Source organism: Geospiza fortis, unplaced genomic scaffold (assembly GCF_000277835.1).
Source record: "Geospiza fortis unplaced genomic scaffold, GeoFor_1.0 scaffold53, whole genome shotgun sequence".
Taxonomy (NCBI): Eukaryota; Metazoa; Chordata; class Aves; order Passeriformes; family Thraupidae; genus Geospiza; species Geospiza fortis.
In genome coordinates, this window is record NW_005054305.1 from 9058851 (window position 1) to 9072632 (window position 13782).

The 13782-nt window shown below is 38.1% G+C and overlaps 1 long non-coding RNA gene across 1 annotated transcript; it reads left to right on the plus strand.

Moving 5' to 3' along the window:
• The first annotated feature begins 11151 nt into the window (after window positions 1-11151).
• LOC115949532 lies at window positions 11152-13456 on the plus strand. Its single transcript, XR_004082979.1, has 3 exons — window positions 11152-11187; window positions 12996-13061; window positions 13410-13456. It is a non-coding gene; the product is annotated as an uncharacterized LOC115949532 (long non-coding RNA).
• The last annotated feature ends 326 nt before the right edge of the window (window positions 13457-13782 follow it).

The following is a 13782-nucleotide window of genomic DNA, read 5'->3' on the forward strand; positions in this document are numbered from 1 at the left end:
TTATTTTTTCAGAGAGACTGTCATGGTAGTTCAATTTTAGGGCTGTAAACAAGTAGTGCTGTTGTGGCACTGGCTCCAGATAGAGTTTTGTTACCAGACTGTTCATCTTACTTGCTGGAGGTCTTAACGCTCTACTGTTAGAATCCTTGGCACTGTAAGGAGAGGAATGCCTGGTACTCAAGTAAACGTGTAGACTGTGCTTGAAACATCTCCAAGATCTAGTCTGTGGTTCAGTGCAAATGCTGCATTCTTAATAAAGGAATAATAAAGGAATAATAAAGGAATAATAAAGGAATTGTGATGCTGCATTTGCATCTCTCTCTTTGTTGAATAAAGCACTCTTGGGAGGATTCTTATTTTGGGAAAGAGATGTTTTAAGAGATTTAGGAGAAATCTTGGTGCAGACAAAGAAAAGAATTACAAGGTTAGACATTGCTTGGAAAGGATGCATTCTATATGAACACAATTTAATAAAAAAAATTGCTTTCTGTTGGGATTTTTATATCTACATCCAGCATAACAGACTGGAGTCCAGAGTGTGTTGCAAAACCTCTGCTGCTGGACTGTCTTCTGTCAGAATTGGTGCTAGGGTTTTCTGCAAACTTATGTGGTAACCTTTCCATTTTCCATTAATGCACAAGCTCACATTCATAACTTGCAATTCTAGAGCTAGTCAGGCTTCTTGTCCAGGGACTTAATGAAGGTCAATCAAGATCTCTAAGGCACACTAAAATGTGTCACAGATGAGAAGAAATATGTAGACATTTCTGTTCATTTAGAAAAGGATTTTGTCTGCAAGCATAATGCCGTTTGTTTTCTTTCTGAGATGTTTTCTTAGAGAAATGTCAGAAGGTAAAACCCTGCGGGAACCATTGTGCTATGATTTCTTTTATATTTAGTGTTCAGGAGAAGCACTGCACTTGTTAAAAGGGTAGGTGTTTTAATCTGAAGCGAAAAATTGAAGGCATTCTGTAAAAGACTTGAAAACAAATTCATCACTTCACACATTAGGCTATCTAGAGATGAAATTTTGGCACAGTGTTTGAGGATAAATGGCATGTCTTTTTGATCAAAGTTTTTGGAGATTAGCTGAATATTAAATATGTAAATATACTCTCCTCTAACAGGGATGTAATTGGCAAGAATGATCAAAGTATCCCTTCAAATTTCTAGACAGATACTAAGTATGTATTTTCCTGTGTTCAGAATTTACTTTTTTTTTTACAAGAGCCTCTTCATCTGCTCTTCTTCAGGAAAAAAATCGTTCTGACATAGAAGACTTCTTTTGAAAATCTTGAAGAGGAGCATTTGCTATGACATACTGATCCTTTGGAAGCAGCTGATAGTGGCAAAGCCCACTCCATCACTTAGGAGTCTGACAGCCCTGGAAACAGGCTGGCCAAACTGCATGAATCTGATTTTTGCATTGCTTACATCCCTGTGCTAGCAGCTGTTGTCATAGTATTAGCCTTCTGTAGTCCTTATGTAACCTCTTGAAACTTATATGGGCTTCATGCTCTGAGATTACCTGCCAAATATTTAAAAAAAGAATCATCATCACCTCTCTCTTTCTTTTCATTTTCCACCTGGGGAGAAAATAGCTTGATTAGTTTGGGTGATGATAGGAAGCTGGAGGAAATCCAATCATGATTTTTCAATCTGAAGGGTTTATTTCCTTTCATTTCATTCATTTCCATTCAGATGAAGGTAATGAGGTTATGCAGGTCTGATTTCAAAGGGCACAATTTTGAAATGATGGGTTTTGCTTAGGTACATTATAGCTTTGAATTGGTGATTTTGATGAAGTTGCATAAACTAGAGTATAATGCAGTTTCTTTCTCCTCCCTCCCCCCCTGTTTTTGGTTTTTTTTTCCTCCCTACTAAAGCATACAAGAACAGATCTGCTGAGTAGGAAGTGCTATTTTTACATAATCACTTTTCAAACCAGAGCCTCACTGTAGACATTTTGAAGAAACTAAGCATTCTAGCAGTCACTTCTCCTCCAGCTGCAAAACTGCATATAAGAAGCTGTAGTGTAGGTCATTTAATAATTTAGCAGTCTCCTCTTTATCTGTCCCTACTAAAGCATACAAGAACAGATCTGCTGAGTAGGAAGTGCTATTTTTACATAATCACTTTTCAAACCAGAGCCTCACTGTAGACATTTTGAAGAAACTAAGCATTCTAGCAGTCACTTCTCCTCCAGCTGCAAAACTGCATATAAGAAGCTGTAGTGTAGGTCATTTAATAATTTAGCAGTCTCCTCTTTATCTGTTCTGCTGTCAACTAGCTGAAGTATTTCCCAATAAGTGTTCTTCACATTTCTGGGGTTAGCCATCCAGAATTTCCTTGCTTACATACACGCAGCTTATGATTTCCATAAAAATTTTTTGAACTCATAGTATCTAAAAAATAATGTAAATGTGGTTATTTTGTTTTGAAAATTATTTTTAATTTACTGGGATTCATCGCTATGACATCTGAGCATCTAATTTATTTTCATAATCGGCCCTTTGAGACAGAGAAATGTTATTGTTATCCTCATAATTCAGATGAGAATTGTTTTGCTTAAAGCTGTCCAGGCCCTGCATAAAGGAGAAGGGAAATAAAACCATCTTTCATATTTCAATCTGAATTTTTCAAATGCTAATGAAATAGCAAACATGATTAAAGTGCTTGTTTACAAGTTGTTGCGGAGGCATCTCTTCCTTGACCATGAGACTTCCATCCTCTCGCTCTTTTTTTGTCTCCCTCCAGCTGCTGCCATTGACCTGCACTTTTTATTCTTTGCACCGTTGATAGGGGCAACATATTTTCCCCCTTTTGACTGAGGCTAAATTTCTCTTTTTTCAGGTTTGTTATAATCTGGGATGACTTTTAGCAACTCCCTAAAAAAACCTCCCTAGACTGTTTTTTAAAACAATCTATTTTTTCAAAGAGAAAAAACCCAAACTTTTACATGAAAAACAAACAAAGCCACCCCAAACACATTCAGAAATCATAGCTCTAATAAGCATGTAGTAACCATAATGATTCAAAACATTTGTTGAAAGCCAACCTTTTGGCTAGAGACCATAACTTCTCAGTTAGTTAATTACTGGTTAAGATATGGATACATCCATAATCTTTCTTTATAATTTCTACAGAAGCTTTTATTTAAGAATATCTGGCTCACTTGAGGCAAATTAACCTCTTTGCATCCCAGCTGGGTTACCCTGTGTTTGTGATAAACAGAGGGTATTAAAAAAAGTGTCAGCAAAAGTAGTAAGAAATACAAGGTATTTTGAAAGTTTTCTGCCACCCATTCCTTCCAACATGAAGCAGAAGAGGGTTTTTTTTAATTCCTGAGAGCAGTCTCCTTGACTTTGATAGCTCAAATTTCAGAGCACTTATGTAAGTTTTTATAGCACCATAGCAAGGGACTGCAGGGCCCATATCCAGAAATGGGCTTTGAACCAAGTTCTAGTTCAGTGACTTATGGGCTTTGTGGGTAGAAATCAGTGTGCTTAAATTCAAAGAACTTTTTGTTTGTGTTAGAGACTTTCACAACTCAAATACTGTCCTTATTAACTTGGGGTTTGAATTAATATTGCTCCATAGTTTCCAATTAATATATATTCTGCCCATCAGAACATCTGCTTTTCAGACAAATTAGCCTTTGCCTCCTAGCACAGTCCTTCCTGTTCATAGAGGAGCCTAGATAATGCTGAAAGTTGAGATCATTTTAGGCTTAGCTGGACAAGGACTTCTCTCATCTGTGACCAACAAGGAGGTGTTTTGCTGAGTTCTGAGACAACCAGAAAGAAAATGTACAGAAAGTGTCAGTGAGTCATTTGTGTATTTGCCTCTGGGCATTTATCCTTCTTTTGGGAGGGCATTTTTCCTCTGATTCACTGAAGCAGAATGAAATAATATTTTAATTTTAGGACTGGACTTTACATATAAACATTGTACTTTCAAATTGTAGAATTCTGATATAGACATTATTATAAGCTAGTAATTGGCTATGCCAGTGTTCAGGTAAGGAAGCAAACTTACCCCGGATGAACAGGCAAGTGAGTGCATCCTACCCTGTAATGATATTCTGAAATTCACTTTGAAAATGACCCAACGGGCTTCTGCAATCCAAGGAATAGATTTAAGACACTGCACACCCTTGCCTTGTAAACACACGTAAAATAATTATTGCCTTGTAAAATAATTATTATGTTTACATTCTTACATCTGAACTTAAGTACTTATCTACAAACCTGAAGAGCTGGATGCTTTGTATAATGTGAAGATCATTGCCTGCTATATTCTTTACATCCTTGTGTAAAAATAAGTGTTGTGCCAAAGAAAATACTTTCCATTCTTACTATTTGATGACTTACCCACATCTTAGATGTTTTTCTTTTCTTACATAACAAAGTTTAATCAATGACCTCAATGATAATTCAGTATTTTTGTAAAAAGAAATGCATTATTTTACATAGTTTATTCAGTAATCTTTCATTTTACTGCATTTCAGAAATATAGATGATTCCAAACTTTGTCTGATAGGTGAAATTAAAAAAAAAAAAGATTGTTTACTCACATTTCTTTCTTTTTTTTAAGAACATTCTAGAAAATTGCTAGTGTGCTGCACTGAATAAGTGGCTATTAGAGTACCTGCTAGCACATAAAACATATAATTGTGCATTGATACAGTAGTATGTGAGCTCTCCTGTTCTATTGCTTTCCCTGAAGACCCTGTTTTTACAGGAAGAACAGAAATGCAATACTATTACGAAGCAGCAAGACATTGCTTGGTAAAAAAGAGTTTGTGAGGTAACTTAGTTTTGAATCCTGAAATGGACAATAAAGTTGTTTTCATGTGTGAAGCTAAGGGATGATTACAAATGCTGCTAAAATCATCAGACTGTGGAAAAAATGCAAACATTAAGCCAATTGCAATGAAAAGCTGCACAGAAGTATGAGAAATGCTGGTTTTTTTGTCTTTTCCTCAGTCTATTTTCTTTCAGTTTTAGTGACAGCATTCATTTTGCTTGATTTATAGAAAATTAGAATTTATAGGTATTAATTTATAGGCTGTCTACATGTTAAGGTCTTTGAGATAGGAAAAATGTTCCGAATCCTTATACAAGATTGCAGACCGGTAACATGAAAGCATATTTTTCTAATAAAAATTTTAAAGGACAAAAGTACTTCCAGCTGTGCTATATTTCTGTAACTAGTAATATGCAAAAGACTGGCTTTTCAGCTGATGGAATTCAGTATTACTTGACACTAGTAAGGCAAAATCCACATGAACACTCACTAGAAAAAGTCTGCAGTGTGTAAGCTAAGCATTAGGAGAAATGAAACCTAAAACTATGCAATTACTCTCTGACAAATCAACATTTTCCTAAGTTTTTAATCATATTAATTTGTTGTGAAGGGAAAATATATCTTCAGTTCTAATAGTTTAGTTTCCATCATTTTTACATGTGAGAACTAATTAATTTACTGTTTTTCCCAATAAAGGAGCTACTGGAATGAAAGAGCAGTTGGGAAATACCTGATAGATGCTGCAATTGGGATAGTTCAGTTTGTAGTAGGCTTTTGATTAGTAATATGAAATGTCCAATATCTTAAGAAGACTAGAGGAATTATTCCCCCTTGCTTTGGAATTGTTTACCGATCTGCATTTTCTTGAGGCATGGAATGCCCTCTGGTGGAGCACAGGCTTTATGGCAAGGTAAAGCACTGGAAAAATGGGAATTAACAGCTGAGTGTGCAGCCGCTCTCCCGCTCTGATTTTTAGCTCAGTGTCAGAGCTTTTCCAGCGATCTGTGATAACTTTTGGCAAGTGGCTGAGGTTGGTAGTGAGACTTTATTCAGAGCTGCCTCAAAGAGCTCCTGCAGCCCTGCCGTGAGAAGGGGTACTGCCCTTGGAATAGGTAAGAATTCTACCAGTGCTGAAGCAGAGTTAAAGTCAAATTGAACTCGGAATTGCTCTACCATAGGACTAGAAATAAAACACTCAGAATTTAGTCCTGTGTATCTTTATTGCACATGGAGGACTATATAGCAAAGAAAAAATTTATCTTGGTAATAAGCCCAAGGGCCTGTCTTTACCATTTTTTCAAAGTTCATCTCAATCTGGAGCATAGAAATTGAACAGTTCTGTTGCTGACAGAGATAAGAATTTTTAAAAGTTATTTTCTAAACCTTATTACTGCTTTATACACCAATAGATTTTCTTAAAATCATCTGTTGTGAATCTATATCAATGTTTTTTAGCACAGTTATTGGAATCAGATGGTGTATATATTTCTTTACCCCAACAGGTAATCACATGGGAAGAAGAGTAATCTAGCTTGTGTTTTTGTGAAGATTTCAATTTTTGTAGGAGATGAAAAGATTATTGAAAAGATGATGAATAGAGAATGGATATAGGCAATGTCTTCCCCTGTTGTCCATTCCCCCTCCCTGCCCCCAACCTATTTACCTGATACCTGATACTGTCTTTCTTTGAAAAACTGTAAATAGAAATAGTAATGGAAAAAAGTAAAGAAAAATATATGAAGTGGTAACTGGAAATGGACTTCAAGCTGCAAGTAAAGGTACTATCTCTGGCTGGTTTATTCCTTCAGTATTCCAAAAGACAGTAGGTTTTTTGCTCTTTCAAAAAGATAACAGAAACATATATGCTAGAAAAATAGATAATTCTTTTTGACCCAAGTTTTTATATAGCTTTATAAATCTATTGGCTTTCTAATGGAGAAGTCACTTTCCTATGGCAAAGACCATCAACCTAATAAGTTTTTAACTTTTACACCCAAGGCAAAACACCAAGTATTACAAAGACATAGAAAGAGGAGAAAAAGAGCCCCCATCATTTATAACTTACACAATTCCAGCAGGAAGGAAAGAAGCATGGATATATGAGGCTTTTTAAAAATCAGGCATTCTGTTTTGTTCCACTCTAGCTATATTTAAATACTACTGCTGCTGAAAGGTGTTGATATTATTCAACATAAACTGACCTAGACATTAAAGAAATTTTTGCTTTGGTTAGATTGCTAGTGACAGTTTTGTGGGTTGCAAAGTGCTGATTGTGAAATCAGGCGAACAACAATAATTCAGAAAGTTCATTTTAATATGACAGAGGTGACTGGGGGCTCATTATAAATACCAGCTCCATATAAAGAAAGGCAGAAGGGAATTGACTTCAGTGCTTTTATTCCTGGAGATGACAGACACACACGCATGAAAATAAGCAATGAATAAATAAAAGCAACTTTGCTTTGTAAAAGGTCAAGCTTGTTTCACTCACAATTTTGATTTAAAATTGTTTCAAAACCCCACAACATTCAGGTTACTTCAACTTTTACATCTCTTTGACTGAATACTGTTCCATGTATTCAGAGAACAATATTATTATTTTTCAGATCATGACTGTTCTGTTACCCTGCTCATGTCTTTTAAGATCTCTCAAAGAAATTCCTGTGAAAGCCCTGTTTTGTCATTTAACCTGAGATATGTCAACTGGCTGAGAAAAATATGGTCCATTTTTAAGTGCCTGACTGTACTCCAATTTTTAAAAGCCTTAATGTAGCTGTCTGCCAGAGCTGTAAGTGTAGATATCTTGCCCCTTACAGCACATCTTCAGGTATTTTAGAGGAGGCACAAGTTCAGTCTGACTGCTCTGAGCTGTGTAAAAACTGTATAGCCCATCAATGAAGACAAGACAGACAGTGTACAATTTCAGAGCCAACACAAATAAGTTCTTACTGTATATTCTTTACATGGGACAACTGAATAGTTATTCTTCATACTCAATGCTGGCACAGTAACACTGGATGATGCTTTCTTCCTCCTGAAAGCCTTCAGTGATTTTGTAAATGTATAAACATCAAGTAAAAAATGTGCTGAATGATCCATCTAGCACATTCCCAAGCCATTAGCTCTGGTTATTTGTGGGGATGAAGACAGGGGGATCTAGAACTTCCTACCTAGAAAGTGTAAAACATGTCAAGAGAGGTATTTGAAGGTGTTCACTATTAACTACAGCAGGCATGAGGCCCCAGAAATCAAAGGCATGTCTTCCAGAGTTATATGGATGCCATTTGGCATGGCAATTTGAATAGAATCTGAAAACTCAGGAAGCTACTGGGATAGCAGAACACTGATTGATGGTATGGTAAATCCCTTAGTCAAAGGCAATCCTAATAAGCCCTGAAGAGACTAACTCAGAAAAGGTTAGGGGAAACAGAAACTCATGGCACACATTAAAGTTCAAATGAGTAATTGTCATGTGGATTCTATTTTGTGGAATACCAGCTTCTCAGGTTTGGAGCAGAACATTTATTTTTTTGAAAAAGCTGGTTGCATTTATAGGACATTCTGTCCCTGGATAATTTCATTGACAACAGGTATGCAGTTATATCTGCAATTGCTCAGACAGTACTGTATTGATTACCTTTCACCTTATATTGTGTACCCCTTAAAGATCAAATCGCCTAGAGTACATTAAGGAGTAAAGTAGCTTTTAATTGAGTGCCTTTTTATTATACTAGGTAGTTTGGATTAGTGGCACATCAGTGTATGGAGTGTGTTTATATCTTCCTCTATTATTGTGCTTCCATAATAACTAGAGGAAGGGGAGCTGAGGCCTTATAAAAAGAAAAAAAAAGGTAAATCAGTTTAGATAGCTATTCACTCTACAGAGAGCTTAATTGATTAAAATATGATTAAGTTAATGGAGTGAGGTCAGACACTAGTATAACTATAGATACTTGTTTAAAACTAAACAGAGTGCTAATCAAATCTGTGAAACAAAGAGAAACAAGGTGCAGATTTCCTAGACAAGAACAAAGTACAATGTGAAACAAGAGAACTATAGGTGCATGCAAAAAAAAAAAAAAAAGGGGGAAAATGTCCACAAATAAAAATCAGATTAATGTCAACCAGGCCAAAAGTGATATGAAAGGAAAATGACAACTATATATAGTGCTCTATATGGTGAGTTGTATTTTAGTCACAAAATCTGAAGTATAGGAAGACAATATTCATGTCAACAATTGATTATTTTTATTGCTACCCAAGTCCTACCCTTTGCCCCAGCCATGTTTGTTTTCTCTTCTTCATCTAGTTTTCCTGACCTATCTCATCTAAAATTCTGTGGGAAGCAATGACGTTTGCTTGCAGGTCTCTCAGTTCATCCCAAGAGGAGAGAAGACACAAGAATTGCCAATACTTTAATCAAGGTATTGATCTGCAAGTGATCTGCAAGTGATGTGCAAGTGATGTGCAAGGGGATGTGTTTTGGCCAGGGTTAGACTTTCAGTTTATGCAGCATCCTCAGACCAATGCTATACTCATGTGACACCTTTTCTACTCAGGAGATCAATAAAAGTACAGTAAGGGTTTTCAGTCTGTCTTTCAGAGCTGTTTTTTCTCTTTCAGCCACTAACTGTACTAGGTCCCAGCAGGTGACAGGATGGAGGAGGGAGATGAATCATTAGGATTCTGCTGCTGTGGACTGATTTATCTCTGACTTATCTGTGAAACAACTGATGTGTCCTCCCAGAGATGTAGCCAGCAGCCCCCGCTCCAGGACACTTTCTAACACGAGGCCTCTGCCTCCTCCACCTCCTGTGAGCATCAGCTTTGTCAATTCAGTGCTCCCCCACCTGATTATTGGTAAAATTATTGAGGATGCATTAATCCCCAGAGAATTTGTTTATGCAGTTCATCACATTGCGATTATTTTTAGTCTCTCTTAGCCACTTCTGGGCAGACCGATCACAAAAGCAGAACTGCAAAACTTACTGTTCCACTTGTGCTTCCTTATTGTTTCTCATCTGCTTGGTTCTGTGTAAACAGCACATGCTGATGAACATATGGCTCAGGCAGAGTGAGACTAGAAGGTGAGAGAACACCCAGCAGAGCAAAGTGCTTCCTTCTCTGGAATCATCATAGAACCATAGAATGGTTTGGGTTGGCAGGGACCTTAAAGATCATATACTTCCAACCCCCCTACCACCTTCCAATAGACCAGGATGCTCATAGCCCTGTCCAGCCCAGTCCTGAACACTTTCAGAGATGGGGGATCAACGGCTTCTCTGGGCAACTTGTTCCAGTGCCTCATCACCCTCACAGTAGAGAATTTCTTCCTGGTATCTCACCTAAACCTACTTTCAGTTTAAAGCTGTTGTCCCTTCTCCTGTGACTCCATTGTCCTCTTCAGTTTTCTTGCATAGCCCCTGTAGGTACTGAAAGGCCACAACCATCTCTCTGGATCTTATTGAGCCTCCGAAGAAGAAAATTCCTAACTAATCTCCCAATAGTCAGAAAATCTTTTATTTCAAATTATTTACTTTTGTTTGTTTCTTTGTTTTGTTAGAAAGGAAAAGTTAACAAGCAGTGTAGATAATAGACTAGGGCTCCTACCTGGCAGCATTTTTTACCCTATGCACAGGATGGCTGACTGGCTAAGAAATTCCATTTTGGTATCCCAGCAGTTCCAATTGTCTTGTATTGGCTTGGAAGTTGTGCCCTGACACCCCTCTGCTCCAATCACACTATGTGCAAGGCATCAGCAAACACCCACACTGGGACCCTGACAAAAATACAAAACTCCCATCAATATTTTTCAGCCAGATCAGCAAGCTGGAGATTTTAGCTTCATTACAAGACCACTAGGTGGCAATTTAGTAGCCCTGTTTTAGATGCTTAATATATTTGATTTCTTTGTTGCTTTAGATACAAACTTGATGAGTGGCAAATTGAACAGCATTCTGGAAAACCTGTACTGGTTGTTCCTGCCAAATATATCAAAGTCTTTCTGCTTATCACACCTCTCCCAGAGATTCATTAAATTCAGGGAATTCAGCCTCTGAGTGCTCAGTGAACACCTCTGGCCCAGTGGCAGGAAAGGTAATTGATTATCAAGAAAAAAGAAGAGTCCTCCTAGGTCTTTAATAAATCCTTGGTGTTGCAGGCTGTATAGCAGTTGTAGCTGTATATGCTATGAGGAGATTGATCCTGCCCACAGCCACAGCTATAGGACCATGACATCACTATCTGCATACACTAAATTTCTGTGGCAGCACACCAAAGGCAACAGGAGAGCTACTGTGGCCTTTGTCTGGATCTGCCAAATGTGTTTGCAGTGACCCCACAACCCCCTTGCCTCGATAACTGTAGATCAGAAAGATGGTAAGAACCATTTTCCTAGTGATTCAAAGATCCTAAGAAGTAACTATTTCATGGTTGTCTGAGAGGACTGGATGGCTGCAGAAAGCATTTCAGGTCTGGACGATTTAAGACTGGCATCTAAATAGAGAGAGGGGGTGAACGACCCAAGTATGTGTATGTGAGTTTGTACAGTTATTTTCATTGCAAATACTATATAGCTGATAGAAATTCTTGTGATACCACAGGGTATACACCAAAACACATACAAAAGCTACATACAAGAAAAATATTTTGATTGCATACCTCTTCACCTTTAGGATTATGGGGGTTTTGTCCCCTTGTTCAGTGTTAGGAGTCTTTATGAATTTTACTTAACAGTGAAGTGATGCTGAAATAACTGATCCCAGAACTTTTGTGAAAACTATTTATAGTAGCGCCCACGGTTAATGATTCAATAAGGAGGCTTACAAAGTATTTTTTCCCAGTGATCTCAAGTGACACATACTAAAAGCAGTGAGCTTTTGATGCGCTGACATTTGTTCCTTGGGAAAAAAAAAAAGAGCAATGGCATATTGTAAAATTTCAGCCTTTAGATGCTAAAAATAGGAGGAAATGGAAGAAAATAATTGCTTGAAGTCAGAAACCAACATAACAATATGTAGTGCTTCTGTAGCTTCAAAGCAGGCTGACTCAGAAGCTAATGTTTTGGTGGAAAAGGTCAAGAAGCAAATGGTTTATGATTTTCAGTGATCTTTATATTAAGTGACTCTTGGGTTTCCAATTACTGAGCTGCTACCTGATGAAAAAAAAAATTAACCAGTCTGTTAATATCAGAAAATATTTCAAATGAGTGCAGCTTAAAGTTGCAGGGTGTGGGGAGGAGGGATAGAAGAGATAATAACATGGATGAAATGTAAAGAAAGGTTTTGTGAAGAGTGCTTCAATCCAGATGAAAAATAGAACAAAGAATGCTCCCAGATAACACAGCAAGAGGACCAAATTGATCAATAAATAACTGCATTCATAATAGGAAGATTGATACCAGTTTAGAATTTCTTATTTTCTATTTCCACTTTCTATAGTTTCCTTTCAACTGTGGTTTTCATTTGTAAAGGACCTGAGAAAGGGATTCTCACTTAAGGTATGAATATCTTAGCATTAAAGAGAATCAGCTGAAATGGGGGCAGGGTGAAGAAGAGAAGGCAGCTGTTTCCAGACCAGCTAGGAGAAAGGAAAACTTGCTGCTTCTTTATGTACTGCTTGGAAAGTGCACTAATTTTCATCAATAATGAATATGAAGTGAAAAATAGGAAAAGAAATCCCAGGATTTATTGGAATAAGAAGGTTTGAGCACCTCATCAATGTATAAGTATCTGAAGGGAGAGTGACAAGAGAATGAAGCCAGGCTCTTCTCAGCAATGCCAAGCAATAGGACGAGAGACAATGAGCAGAAACTGATGCTCAGAAATTTCCACCTGAATATAAGAACTTCTTTACTGTGAGAGTGACCATCCAATGAAACAGACTGCCCAGAGAGGCTGTGGACTCTTCCTCACCAGACATAAGCAAGAACCATCTGCACACAATCCTGTGCCGCGTGCTCTAGAATGAGCCCGCTTGAGCAGGGGAGGTTGGACGTGGTGACCCACTGTGGTCCCTTCCAACCTGACCCATTCTGTGATTCTGTGAATACATTAGAAACTGAGATTTACTTAGATTTCCCAAGTCGTGGGGTTTTTTTAAGCTTGAAACCTTAAAATTTGTAAGAGCGGTGCTGTTGCTTTTCATTCAGTGACTGATACAGCTGCTGGTTTTGTCCTTGCTCCCAGCCCTCGGCCTGTGTTAGCTGCTGGAAATGCCGGCGCCATCCGCTGAAGGAGGGAGTTTACCAAAAGGTACTGAAGCACAAGAACATGCTACTGTGAGAAATGAAACCCTGGAGATGGGAGATCTTTTTCAGAGTGGTAATTGCTAGTTGATGTTGATGAAGTTGATAGAGTCTTAATTTGAAGTGTTGGTCTGTTGTTGAATATTGACTGTTAGAGTTCTGGGACTTGCCTTCAGTTACCACTGTTAAGTGTTACTATCTTACCCTGTATTTGTATCCCTTTCCCTCGGGAACTACTTCCCCTGGTCCCAGAAGGACTTGCACCAGAATTGAATTTAATGAGGGGCTGTTGGTACTATATGGACCCTCTCAAAAACAACAAACCAGCACATAAACTATGATTTTAACCCAGCAGAACCACAGGAAATCACCCACCATTGACCAGAGCCTGATTCTGTCCTGCCACCATAACTTGAATGGTATTCAGTTTGGATGACACCCCTAAACTAGGAGCCAACCTTGTTTCTAGACACGTCCGTGAGGATGGAAGCCCCAGTTCTGCTGTGGAGCAGAATTTTCTACCTCCTGGTCTGTGTCCCTAGAGGGAGCAGTGGTGGTGTGCGCGACCCCTCGGGCCCCCACCCAGAGCTGATCACTTAATAAAGGCATCCAAAAATGAGCAGGTCTCCTCTCCCGTTTATTTCACTACGGTACGTTCGGATGTTCTCATGTTGGCATTTTCCCACCAGGACTCTTCCCCTGTGCCTCGCTGAGGCAGAGACTCACCG